General features: G+C 35.5%; 1 pseudogene; it reads right to left on the bottom strand.

Annotated features, from left to right (window-relative positions):
• Positions 1 to 377: 377 nt before the first annotated feature.
• Positions 378 to 10,271, bottom strand: LOC122063386 (annotated as a pseudogene).
• Between the last annotated feature and the right edge of the window lie 2,868 nt (positions 10,272 to 13,139).

Below are 13,139 nucleotides of genomic sequence, written 5' to 3'. Positions count from 1 at the left end.
ACGAAACTGGGAAGACGGAACTTCATTTTGGAGTTCCGTCCAATCTCGTTTTTTCAGTTTTTTTTTTTCCAAAAAGGACAGAAACAAACCATAAGTGCACCAAACATTTTATTCCGTTTTTTCGTTCCAATAGAACGAAAAACTCCAAAAACGTTTTTTTAGAACGATACCAAACGGAGCCTTTGTAATATCAGTCAAAACTGAACAGATAATCTGTGAACGTTTTTATTACAAATTTTCAAACAATATAGCGACTCATATCCTGTAAACACTAAGAAGATGAAGTTTAGATTAGAGCAACTGGATTTATCGATATCGATACAGTATTTTTTTTTCTTTCATATTTGCATGACTTCTATTGAGCAAGCTTCGGGAACTTAAAAAAAGCCTTTAACCTTCAAGCTTTCAACAGTTTCCTTCAGGCTCACCTCTAGAGGGATGAAATCTATCCCCAAGCTTTTTGCTTTCTCCCGGGAAACTTGAAAGGTTGGCACATAAGGCTTGTCACCAGCACACCTAGAAAGAATGAAAATCAATATTTATCTTTTCAATTTAGAGATTAGGACGCATTAAATCACCAAATAGGTTTCTTAACCAACAAAAAAAGCATTCAAAGGGCTCACTGGTGAAGAATTCCAAGATTCTAGACTGTTTGGATTATATTTGGTGCTCTTCCTTATTTACCTTGGATATATCATCTAATACAGGTTAAAAAATAAGTCAATAACAAAGCAAACTAAGAGTAAATTTTGGCTGTGTGTAAATTAAAACCAATTTGAATATTTTAAATCTAATCAATTCTTGTCATTTTTGTGTGTTTGAATATGCCTTAAGGTTAGACCTTTAAATTATTTGCAACTAGAGACTGAACTAGTATTCTGTTCGATCGTTGTTATTGTATATTTCTAGTGAATGAGATTCCAAAAATGTAAATTTTCAGTGCTCATATGTTATGTGTATCAAATGAATCATTATTATGTAGGTTTTACATTAAATGTCATTTGTTGTTATTTAAGCTGCAAGACTCCCATCATTGGTACTCTAGTCTGTAGGCCTAAGAGGTCCTCATCGTTTTAATTGGACCTTGTGTGTCTTGGTGGACAGGAGGTTAATGCTAATATTGGCTAATTATTGGTGCACTGAATTCATGACGTTCATTTATGAATGAGAGAGATTATGGGAAGGATATCAATTGGAAATTCATTGACCGTGATTGAACTAATTTCAAGCTCAGTGGCAACTTGTACTGTGTTTATAAATGGTTCTAAACATTATTATATTTAAATAATTACACAAAACAATACTTTATAAAGTTTTATATCTGATCTACGGTCAAGATTTCGTGATTGAATGTTTCCGAAATAATAGGGTTATAGACAGTATTAGTATTTCATACTTGTTAATCAATTGGACGATATTGTAGAGTTGCGAGACTATAAGAGGTAAGAGCTTTTACCAATTTATGAGTTTTGTATTACCATTGGCACCGGCATAGGTATAGGGTATGTAATGTAATAAGTAAATAGTTTACTTATCACTTAAGTTGCAATACCTTTTGGTAAATAAAAGACAAACAACAACAACTCTAGCAGGATCACCCAAAATGATCTCACCACTTGGCTTATGAGTCTCACTTAGGATTAAGGTTCTGTCACCTATATATTAAAGCTAGGGGGAAGGAGAATGGATCAATCCAAAGAAATTTGAGTTTTGAATTTCTCTCTTTCTCTTCTCTTACGATTAGAGTTTTAAACCCTAGCCTCCAGATTGCTCTGTGGAGACACTACACAAGTGTTGAAATTCTTGGAAGGTGTTACGCTTGTGACACTAAGGAAGTAATCCTAAACCCTTCTTTTTGGATGCTCTAATACATATTATGTCATGTAAAACATCTTAAAAAAAAAAAAAAAAAAAGAGATGTTGGACATCTCTACGCAAGAGAAACACAACCATGTCTAAAGAAGCATCCAACAATGTCTAGACATGTTTGACACAACACAGAAGGCATGTAAAAAACTACAAGGAGATGTATCCAACAAATCACATTGAAAAATGATTATAGTTTGTGACTAAAAGTAGAAATATCAAATCTCAGCTCATTTATAAAAATTCAAAATATAAAACTACACAGAAAACATAATGTTAGAATTTATATTTATTTTATTATAATTAAGTTTCAAATTGAGGTTTTTCTTTTATGTGTTTTATGACTTGTAATGGTGTGGGACCCTTAGGGTCAAGGTAGTGGAAAATGGTCAATAACACTCTATGGGTGCCTTAAATTCCATTCATGGCCATTACCATGAGTGGAGAGGTGGGGCAAAGAGAATTGATTGGGATTAATTTCATTTATGAAATTAATTCTTAATTCATACCATAGATTATTGCCAAATGGAGGTAAATGGTCAATGTCATTATGTGGGTGTCCTAAAGTCCATTTATGGTCACTATCATGAGTGGGGAGGTGGGCTAGGAAATGGTCAATAACACCCTATGAGAGCTCTAAATTTCATTCATGGTCATTATCATGCTTGGGGAGGTGGGCTAAGGAATTGATTGGGATTAATTCAATTTATTGAATTAATTCCCCATTTATGTCCATATGACATTATTCTTCAATTAACTTGCTATTAGTTGGAGGTTACTCTTGGGAAATCCAAAAGATTGTAAGGGTTGGTTTTGGGTCTACATAAACCCAACCAAATACGTTGCAGAGATATACATTCACATATTCACACTCCATCTATTTCTACTCTTTGTAACCATACAAGTCTTTCTCTTTCTCCTTTTTCTCTAAGTCTTGTGTAAGGTTAGAGGGGGCTGCTGTGCTGTAGCTTTTTACTCTTAGAAGGGATTGGAAGAACTGTCTCATCTTCTAGTGGAAGGTCGTTTTATCTTAGACGTAGAGATGCAGAACAACTCTTGGCAGTAGAGGGCATCAATTACCTTAAAGGCTGCACTACAAGTGTGACTCAACCTCAATTCTGATCGAAGCTTCTTCAATTATTGTGGTGGTGATTCAATATCCATTTGAAGTTTATCCCCGTCTCATTTCAGCTAAGGATCAATACTACAACATCATAGTAGTTTCTACTGCAAAAGCTTTGTATTGCAATTTGTTATATTTTTGTAAAAAATTGTAGTACAATTACCCAACACATAACCTACTTGATAAATTGGTGTCAATAAAAAGCGATCCAATATAACATCAGAAGTAACTATAAATTGGCGTCATTTTATTTATTTCAGTTACTATTCCAATAATTGACTTATCTGGTTTGCAAAACTTACTTTTCAGAAGGTGCAAATTTGGATAAAGCTCACCCAAAGTTTTAACAATTTCTGAATGATGAGCAACTTTTGAGACTAAAACATATCTTCCATTGGCTGAAGGAATCTCAAATGCTTGAATATGTGCATTCGCAACCTCTTTAATATTAACCCTTCCATATGTTGAATTGGGAAATGTTTGTGCTCCTGCAGCAGTTAAAACATGGCACTTATATCACAAGAATGACACAAAAATAAAAACAAGCAAAATAGACTCTCTTTCTCTTTCTAAAAATACATTGGAAACAATTTAGGGGTGAAAGTTTGGCCTTGACAATCCGAAACTTCCCTAGTTCGCCCTGAGCTTAAACAGGGTTTGGGCCAAGTTTTTTGACCTTAAGGTTGGGTTAGGGTTGAAAAACCTCAACCCTGGGTCAAGGTTGGGTCGGGCTCGGGTTGAGGCCTCAGTCCTGACCCTAAATTTGCATATTAGAATTTAGGGCTCCTATTGGTATTTCATTTTTCTCTAATTTTTTAATATATAAGACATGAATATGTCAATCAAGGTTAATCCAAACATTGTAGAAGCCAAGGTCAACGCAACCTAGCCCTGAAAGGGTAATTAGGGCCGATTTGGGTTGGTATGAACCCGACAGGGTTGGGCTTGAATATGAATCCGGCAGGGTTACGTTGGGCCTGGGTTGAATTTGGAGGACTTAAGGTTAGGCTAGGATTTTAAGAAACCCGACCCAACCCAGCCCTGTTTCATCTCGATAAAACATATTCTCTGATATTAATTATTAAATTTGATCACGGTTGTCAAGGTGTGGCCTACGTGATGTGAAGGCAACAAGGAACCCCTTCAGCTTCAAGGGGATCAGTTCCCTTCTATGCCAAGGGATCTAGACTAAAAACCTGACGACCTTGCCGCCTATGAGTTATAAATTTCAGTCCTTCCACATTTAAACCCTTGTATTTTTCTAGATCACAACTTTACCCCCTTCGTGTTCTATATTTTGACTTTTAAAAAATTATTACCTTGGGCCTTGGTCTCGCCAAGGCAGTTGCCCACTATCACGGCTCGCCCTGGCCCCATGACAACTATGAATCTGATTGACTACAATATTCTACGAACTTCAAGGCCTATGTTCAAATAACAAATATGCTTCCTGCTTAGGAATTACGTGTGTCAACAAAGACATACCACAAAAACCAAAAATTATAGTTATATTAGTTTACTGAATAAGGATTGTCATAATATGATAATTGGTGTCTATCACAAGTTGCCATGGGCAGATCCATGTGATGGAAGACCCACATCTATCACAATGGTTAAGTTTCAGCCCAAACAACTAGGGGAAGTGTCTTAAATGTGACAAATTACAAGAATGCCACTAGATTGCATTAAATTTGATTTTTTTGCTTGTTTCATGCTGAAATTTGACCAATGACATGGGTGTGGGATCTACTATCATATAGACCTACCTATCTTCCATGTCTGCCACGGGACCAAGTTAACAACCATGTGATGAAATTTAATATCAATAATAGCAAGGAGGTTTAGCTATTTTTTTTGGACGCATCATACAAGGAGGAATACTGAAGGTACTAGTTGGTCCATTTTCCCAAAAGCTTGTGGTAGTCAATTTCAGTTCCTCCAAATAAAAGTGGTACCTTTGTACAACTTTAGGTAATAACCCTAGCAATCAAGTAACCTTTCATTTTCAATAGATCCATAATTTGGTCAATTAAGTTAGCTAGACCTCAAGGATCATTAAGGGCTCAAGCCCCACCTTCTCTGATCCATTTGACACGTGCAATTTCTTTTCCGTCAATACGCCATGCAATTTGTATTTGAATTCCTTTTGTATCTGCTTGTTCAGTTAATTCAATAGTCGTTCGAATGAAACTCTATTTTTAATTGTCTAGCTATTTATTCTGCAAGAATATTAGGTTGTTCATAAGATCTTGCAATTCTTGTGATAGAAATGTTGAGTTTTCGATTCACAAAATTAAACTGTGTTATCTATGTAAAACATTTACCTCCCTTTCTCTGTTGTAAATTTCCAGGCAGCTTTCTCAGCCAACGTCTTTGAAAGTACATACCAATTCTGTAAGGAAACAATAAGCTCATTAGATATTCACAAAACCAAGTCCAAGGCCTTAATGGTCTGGGCAATAAGTGGTAAACAACAATGCAAAACCACACACACCTTTACTTCTTTGCAAAACTCTGGATCTGAAAACCAAGTCTCATCAACTACTACATCTGGAGTTTTAGGTCTTCTATTGTATGCAACTGCAGCAACAGAGGATGTTACAATCACTCTTTTAACAGAAGGAGCTTTTGCACAGGATCCAAGAACATTAAGAGTCCCCTTTAATGCAGGATCAATTAATTCAGCCTGAAATGCATGGTGAAACAGAAATCAGGTCACTATTTAATTTTCTGTTCTACAGTTTTTCCAGCACAACTTCCTATTCTGAAATTGAGATTTCCTGAAGTTATAGAACAGAAATCAAAAGTCTGTCTAATAGAAAGCAATGTAGGAAAATAAGTTTACTTTCTGTGATTGGAGAAAGAGTTGTGAGAGAAAAGAAAAGGTGTTTGGGGGGGAGGGGGGGAGAGGAGAAAGAACTTAAATAATAGGTAAGCATACCATTTATTAAGTTCTTCAGCACTTGTATTTAATGTTGGCTGTAAAAGAGGGCCAATCACCATCGCTGGATTCATTGTAACCATGTCCATCCCCTTCTCTTTTACAAAATTCCAGGCAGCCTCTTCAGCCAAGGTCTTCGAAAGTAGATACCAACGCTATGAGGAACAAGAAGCTCATTGTTATACCGTACCAATAAATTAGTGAATCCACAATACAACAATATTTTCATTTTGGATGGTCAGCTTAAAATATATTACAACAACAAAACATCCAAAACTTGATCCCAACTTAATGGGGTAGGCTACATGGAGATTCCAAGCAAGGATGAGCACGAGGATCCATGCAAAAATATTAAACAAATCAGCAAAACCTCACACCTTATCCTCTTTGCAAAACTCTGGAACTGAAAATCAAGTCTCATCAACTACCACATCTGGATTTATAGGTCTTATATTGTATATAACTGCAGCAACAGAGGATGTTAAAACCACTCTTTTAACAGATGAAGCTTTTGCACAGGATCCAAGAACATTAAGAGTCCCCTTTAATGCAGGAACAATTAATTCAGCCTGAAATGCAGAGTAAAACAGAGAATGAAAATTAATCAGAAGTCACAAATGTTTAAAATGAATATAGGACATTTATAGTTGTAAACCAAAAGGTTAATACATGGGTGAATGTTTTAACTACATGATGAAAATCCTGGGACCTCAACTAGATCAATTTCCAATGTTGATGCTAGTCAAACATTAATTTCAGATTATGGAGCCAAGGAAGACAAACAGAGATGCTAAACATCCAAAAATAACCGAAGTGAAAGTTCATGGATGATCTAAACAGATCTTTCCTTCTTGTCGCTCACAATATGGATTCAGGGCTCATAAGTTTAGCTAGGAAATTTTAAATGAAAGCAAAACTAAGGCCTAGAATGCTTCCCAAAATCATTCTGGAGACAAAGTTAGGCCCAAGTTCAGGTCGAGCCAGAGTCAATCTCAGCTTGCAGCTTTCACAACTTTTCCAATCAAATAAAAATCCAAGGTAAAGCTTTCACTACCTTCACAATCAAATATAAATCCAAGGTAACTTGTTCAAAGTGATAAACTTCAATAAATACCACTCACACATGAACAAAACAGTGTAAATACCATTAAGGAAGAGAAAAAGAAAAAAGCCAAGCGAGGAAGGGGGTGGGCAAAGAAGTCCAATTCTGTACTATAGGATAAGTTCTTTGTAAAGCTGGAAATAGAAAATAACAGTAAAACAAGATATTTAAGAAATCAAGCATGAAAGACTTGACAGCTTCAACCTCAAGAGGCTTGCTCAGTTGGCGAAGACCAACTCCTCAAAAATAAGAGTTCATGAGTTCAACTCTCCTTGGGGCCTAACTATAAAAAAAAAAAAATGGCTTAACAACTTCATAGCTAAGCAAAATTATAAAATGAAAAATAGCACTTGAAACTATCTCAAGGGATTTAACTGGAATGAACCTGTGGGTCAGTGACTGCATGATAAAATGGAGATGCTGTATGGAAAACACATTCACGTCCATCCACTAGAGAATCAAATGATCCTTCTTCCAATAAGTTTGCTTTGAATAAATGAAGTCTTTCCTTGGCCCCATCAAGAGAAAGTAAATGTTCAGTCTTCTTTGGATCATCTGTTACAGCATATGAACTGAATTAATGAAGTAAACAACAAGAAGGTGGGCATTCTTGTCTTGCAGAAGTAAGTCAATCAAATGTCTAGTTGTATCACAAGTAATAGTCATAATGGAAAAGAGTGACGAAAAGGAAATTAATAGAAGATTTTTTTTTTTTGGACGAATAAATAATTCATTACCAAGAGAAGAAGAATATACTATCACATAGAATCTAATTTAGTAGTAAATAAAATTCCTTCAATGTACTCAGATGAGAATAGAATGTTACTATGTTTTATACACATCAAAAGCAAATAGAAGCAGTGGAAACAATCTCCAGGATATATATTGATTGCTTAGAGTTACAAACCTAAAAACTGTCCAGTCACTAAATACTTGTGATGAAAGAAAATTTATGGTAGATGAAAGATCATTTGCAGGCAGGATGCCTTAAGACCACCTGGATTCTGGATTGACCAAAGGGACTGAAAGCAGAGTTAAGAAAGAAAAAGAGATCAATATGGATGGGAAACATAAAGGGACCTGTATTCATCAATAAAACTATAAAGTTAGAAGTTGCAACATTAATGCCAGTGAAGAATAACAATATTTGCATACTCTTGTAATGAATGATTTCCCATTTCCAATCAAGCCAACCTATTACTTCTTACAAATTATGACCTTAAGGGATATAAAATGTTACTGGTTGATCAATTTTTGCCTTTGACACGACGAAAATTGAAAATCGAAAAACTTCATTTCCAATATGGCAAGACATTCCAAAATACTATAGCTTTTATAGCAGTAAATAAAATTACACTTTAAGTTTGAAATGACAAAAAAATTTCAGAAATTATTAATATGTTGGTGAACATGCACCATAGAAACAAAATTGTCTTTACAGCATGAGATGTGGTGATGACCCAGATAATGATCATCAGAGCTTCTGAGGTGATTAATGACAACAACAAAATGAGTGAATTGCAAGTATTAACACTTCATCTCAACAAGCATGTCAAGGGCAGCCATCAATAAGGCTTGTTGGTGTTTTAAGTTTCAAAACATTAGCTCCCTTGAGCTCTCTCTATTGTTTCTTTAGCTTAGCTCTTTTGAGTTACATGGTTAGTGAAGTGTGTGTGGGGTCGGGGTACAGGCATGATTTTAAGTATCGGTACGTATCGTATCGGTCGATATGTATTTATATCGTCCCTTACCTATATGATACACACTGATATGATACATGGAATTTTTTAAATCCTTTTATATTGATATGTATCCTACGATACATACTAATATGCACCGATACACCACCGATAAAGATCGATACGAAACGATACACACCGATATGTACCGATACTCTATGGAAAATATAAAATCAAGGTGGAATGTACGTTTTGGTATGTATCGATACGTATCGGTGCGTAATGGTATGTATTGGTATGTATTAGATATATACCGATACAGTATGATACGTACCGATACAGTGCGCTACGGTCATATAATAATGGCCAAGATGGGTCATCTGAAAAAAAAAAAAAAAACACAATTTTTTGAGGGGTTTTTGTTCCAAAGTTACTGTCAGCCATATTTCTCTCTAACTAAAGTGGAAATCAAGATTAGGAACAAGGATTTTACATCTATGGGACAACTACAATCTTGAATTCTTAGTGCGATACCCTCAATTTAGTATTTATGCAAAATACATGTTATCAATAGTTTTTTTTTTAACAATTTTTTTTTATTGAAAAGTGTATAAAAAGTGTTTCCTATCTATTTATGTGAGTATCTTTAGCTTATCTTAGTGTATCTTCGATAGGATATAATACTCTCCGATACATATCTTAATTTTGGCTGATCGATACGACAACCGATACCCGAAACTTTAATCCTTGGGTACAGGTGTACAAGTGTGGTTATTGCCTAATTTAGATAGTGTTTTTGGTTCTAAAACCAATTTTGTCGTACACCTTTGAATTTGAATTTACATGTACATACACATATCGGTACATACGTACATGGCAAGAGATATACCCATACATACAGGTATCTGTCTACATACAAGTGTCTATACGGATATAGTCTTTGCCTATAAATACCCATTACCTGAAAAGGGAAAAAGGGTTAGAAAAATTAGTGCATATGCTCTATTCACTTCTTGCCTCGTTTAGGAGAGTGCTCTGTTTTGTTCTTCACTGTTTGTATTTTTCCGTTTTGTTCCCAGGTTCTATTCTCTCGAGTTGCCAAGTATAACTTGCGGACTACTTCACCCCATGTACTAGATAATCTCAACACTCAAATGTATGGGTGGATTTGAGATTGCCTTAAATGGGTTTGTTATAATTCCAAACAGACTCAAAATAGAACTAATTGAAGACTCTAGCAAGTAACCCAGAAAACAAATCTCAAGATAAGAGTAGAGAGTAGAAAGTAAAGAAAACAGAGTTATCTACAAGACAGTAAATATGAGGATAGAGAGATTTAAGAAGGTATATACTGACTTGGGTCGCGAACAGAAGCTTTAACAGTGTATCCTTTGGCTAGCAGAAGCTTCACAAGCCATGAAGCAATGTACCCAGAAGCACCAGTGACGCACACAGTCTTCCCTTCACCACTCATTGTCTCTAATTACTTGGTTCCCTTCTTGAAGGAAGAAATGAAGGTATAAGTAGGCAGCGTTTGTGCACCCCTACTGCATTAGTATAATAACAACTAAAATGACTGCTATGATTCATGACTTAGTGTGGGAATAGAAAGAAAGGTGATACTGATACACTTCTCCCACTCTCATAGGATTATCTGTGACATTCAAGCCTTTTGTTATCCAGTGTCTGGCTAACTGGCTTTATTTGGATTTTGACCTCAGGGCTGATGTGAATAGTCACAAACATTGAAAGTATGAAGCAGTATCTGGATTGGCCCTTTGAGTCAATTTCATATGACTCACCTTTTATGGTATTCTTTGTTCAAATTTTCCGTGTGACCTAATCTTTATTGTATCTATCAATCAATATAGAATTGGACCCATTAGTTTTTATTTTTTATTTTTTTATTTTATTTTATTTATTTTTTTATTTTTTTATTTTTTATGAAGACCAAGTGGTATTCTTTTCAATAAAAGACTTCACTTCTACCATTCTAAGGCTCTATTGAAATTAGTCTTATATTGAAAAACAAAAAATAAATAAATAAAAATAAAATTGAAGATGAGATTTTAGCTTAGAAGCAGGAAATTAGGAAGCTGGGCTCTCGCATAACTCCAAGGAAAGTCACAGGTTCCACCTTCTTACTCCCCCACCTTTATTGATATAATTGTAAATATGTTAGTAATTAGTAATAGTCTGGTCTAATGGCCCCTCATGGGTCCCTATCTGACCCTAGTATGGATCTTGCACACAAAAAAATAAAATAAAATAAAATAAAAATTAAGGATGAGTTTTTTAGCTTAGCAGAAGGCAAATAGGAAGTTGGACTCTAGTGTAAGTCTAGGGAAAGTCGTTGGTTCTACCTTCCTACACCCTACCTTTATTGATATAATTGTAAATAGGTTAGTAAATAGTAATGAGTGCAGTCCAATGGCCCCTCATGGGTTCCTATCTGATCCTATTAGAGGAGGATGAAATGGTCGAAAAACCAAGGTATGGGCATTTGAAGGGGAAAATAGTCATATCCGACTTGACACAACTGATTGGTATTAATATTAATATTGATATCGGCCAAGATCAATACAAGTACCAATACCGGTACTTAAAAGACCTGAGGCCTAATTGTGTGCAAAATTTGTATCTACATGACTTGCCAATATGATTTACTGAGTTCTGAATTGATACAGGGTTAGGATGGGTACAGAAGATTTGAAAGTATTGTGAGTGAAACAATTTAATATGATGTGTCCATCCAAACAGCTACTTCCTTTTTTATTGTAGGTAAACTCAACTTGAGAGTGGATCCTCTCATGAACATGCCAAGAAGGGAAAATTCAGCTCTATAGGGTGTTCCCATTGAAGTTACACAAAGTGAGTTAGTATTATTTTTCAATTAATTAACAATAATTAATAACAAGTGCAATAAAATTTGAAAACCAACGAAACAACTATCCCGTGAAGTGGGCGTAAGGATGCATCATGCATATATTGTAATCCTCCCCAGACCCCATGGTGGTGGGAACTTGATTCATTGAATATGTACTTCTAGCAACAACTGGAAATAGCATATATAACCCTGAGTGATAGAAAATATTACATTTAAGTCCCTCTACTTTAATTAATGATATCACATAATGGATTTTTAGATACGAAAAATACACATGTCAAAAACCATAATCTATTAAAACAACCAGTTTAAAGAATCTCAACCATTGACTAGATATAAAATATTTCTAAAATACAATTATCTAGTAATAATAATGTTACAACATGAAAGTCTTTCTAGGAGCATGGCCCATGCCAATGCTCCCACTTGTCTATCTCTTTCCTCTTCATATAAAAAGACACCTCTATCCCTTGTTTGGAGGAGAGAGATAAATACATAGAAGCGCTTACGCTTTTGTACAAAGAACCGCTTTCTTAATATTTAAATGAGTTAGCAAACTATTTATACCCCCAAACTCAGATTTCTTCCAATTAATCATTGTTTGTAAATTCTTTCAGGGATATTCTTCCTTCTCATGAAGTGGATTCCATATTGAATATATCGTCTACTTATAAATACACATCATGAATATGACTTATTGATATGTAGGTAATTGGGAATTTTCGAAAATGGAAAATCATGAGGGTAGGATCATAGAAGCCAATAGAAATGCTCTCCTTTGCAATATCCTATTCACTATGCTTAGCCACAAATGTCAGATTAATAGCCAGCTATATTCTCTTATACACCTACAAAATCGCCCTTCCCTTTTCCTCCCATGGCAGCCCACTTCTCAATGGTTCAAGCAGCTCCTTCTTCCCTTCCTTCTCACTTCTCAGTACATATTTTTCCTTCTTCTCCTCTGGATTTGATCATTTCCTTGGCTTTTCTTCTGTTTCTTCTGTGCTTCGACCTCTGGGTCGGTTCAGCAACAGTAATATCTTTAGGAAAAGAAAAAATTAACGTTTCTCATTCTTACAGATTTTGGTTCTTCAAATGCTATACCAAGTTGTAGCAGCGGGGATTTTGGCTTCATTTCTCCCCCCCCCTTTTCAGTTGACAAGTTTTCCTTGTCTATGGCATTCATTTGATTATGGAATGGTTAATTCTGTGGAATCTATGATTTTGAGCAGGGAAAGTGGACGACCTGATGAAGAAGTAAAGGTAGATGACCTCGAAAGGGCAAGAGTTTGGATGGAGGACTCGCCTATGTAGAAACGCAACCCTAAAACGATGCAAAAGATAATGGAAAAACAAAACAAATAATGCACATGGATTTTATGAGGTTCGGCAAGGTTGCCTACGTCCCCGGTGAGATGAGATCCTGCTTCATTATCAATGGAGAATAGGGTTACAGCGCTCGTCCTCACACCTCTCAGTATTGCTTGCATTACAGAGAAAGAAACCCTCGCTACAAATATATAGCGAAAAAACCCTAATCC

This window comes from Macadamia integrifolia, unplaced genomic scaffold (genome assembly GCF_013358625.1).
Source record: "Macadamia integrifolia cultivar HAES 741 unplaced genomic scaffold, SCU_Mint_v3 scaffold1305, whole genome shotgun sequence".
NCBI classification, from domain to species: domain Eukaryota; kingdom Viridiplantae; phylum Streptophyta; class Magnoliopsida; order Proteales; family Proteaceae; genus Macadamia; species Macadamia integrifolia.
This window is presented reverse-complemented; position numbering and strand designations above follow the sequence as displayed.